This window comes from Wolffia australiana, chromosome 15 (genome assembly GCF_029677425.1).
Source record: "Wolffia australiana isolate 7733 chromosome 15, ASM2967742v1".
In the NCBI taxonomy this organism is placed as follows: Eukaryota; Viridiplantae; Streptophyta; class Magnoliopsida; order Alismatales; family Araceae; genus Wolffia; species Wolffia australiana.
In genome coordinates this window covers 3,972,147-3,972,903 of record NC_135849.1, presented here as the reverse complement: position 1 = coordinate 3,972,903, position 757 = coordinate 3,972,147, and the positions used below count along the sequence as shown (strand labels likewise).

The 757-nt window shown below is 39.4% G+C and overlaps 1 non-coding gene across 1 annotated transcript; it reads right to left on the bottom strand.

Annotated features, from left to right (window-relative positions):
• Positions 1–291: 291 nt before the first annotated feature.
• On the bottom strand, positions 292–398 carry LOC144713362 (small nucleolar RNA R71). The gene has a single exon (XR_013584027.1). It is a non-coding gene; the product is annotated as a small nucleolar RNA R71 (small nucleolar RNA).
• Between the last annotated feature and the right edge of the window lie 359 nt (positions 399–757).

The following is a 757-nucleotide window of genomic DNA, read 5'->3' as shown; positions in this document are numbered from 1 at the left end:
ATCGGTGACGGTATCTCCTTTCGATATGACAATGCATTAATTCATTCCTTACCTGAATTTAATGGACTGCCTGCTCAAAATCCCTTAGAATTTCTTGATGACTTCCATATTAGGTGTTCATCTCAAAACGTTCTAGGAATTTCTACAGAAATTTTAAAAATGAAATATTTTCCTCTAACTTTGAAAGACAAAGCATTTTCTTGGTATCGTAATTTAGGAATCACCTTTAACTCATGGGATGAGATGCAAGGAAAATTTCTGCAAAAATTCTACCCTCTCTCCAAAACGAATTTATTTAGAAGGGAAATTCACAATTTCCATCCTCATGATGGAGAAACTTTTAGTGAGTCATGGGAGAGATTCAATGATTTGTTGAGGAAATGTCCTCACCATGGCATTGAACAATGTCAATTAGCCCAAATATTTTATGAGTCTCTCTCTGATTTTATGAAGAATAAAGTAAATCTCGCACGGTGGAGCGTTCTATACTGCATATGAGGACGAAGTTTTTGATATTTTGGAGAGAGTTGCAGAAACTGATTTGCAGGAGATTGGAGCCAATCAGAATGGGAGGAATGTGCAGCCCAAGAGAGCAGGAGTTCTGCAGGTCAACGCCAAGGAGGGAGAGCTACAAGCGGGCCTAAGGGAGACCAACCAGAAATTGGAGGAGCTCACCTCTACCTTGAAGAATGTCTTCCTAGGTAACTCTCCCATCATTAAAGCTAAGATCTGCTCTCTCTGTTTTAGCAGGGAACAT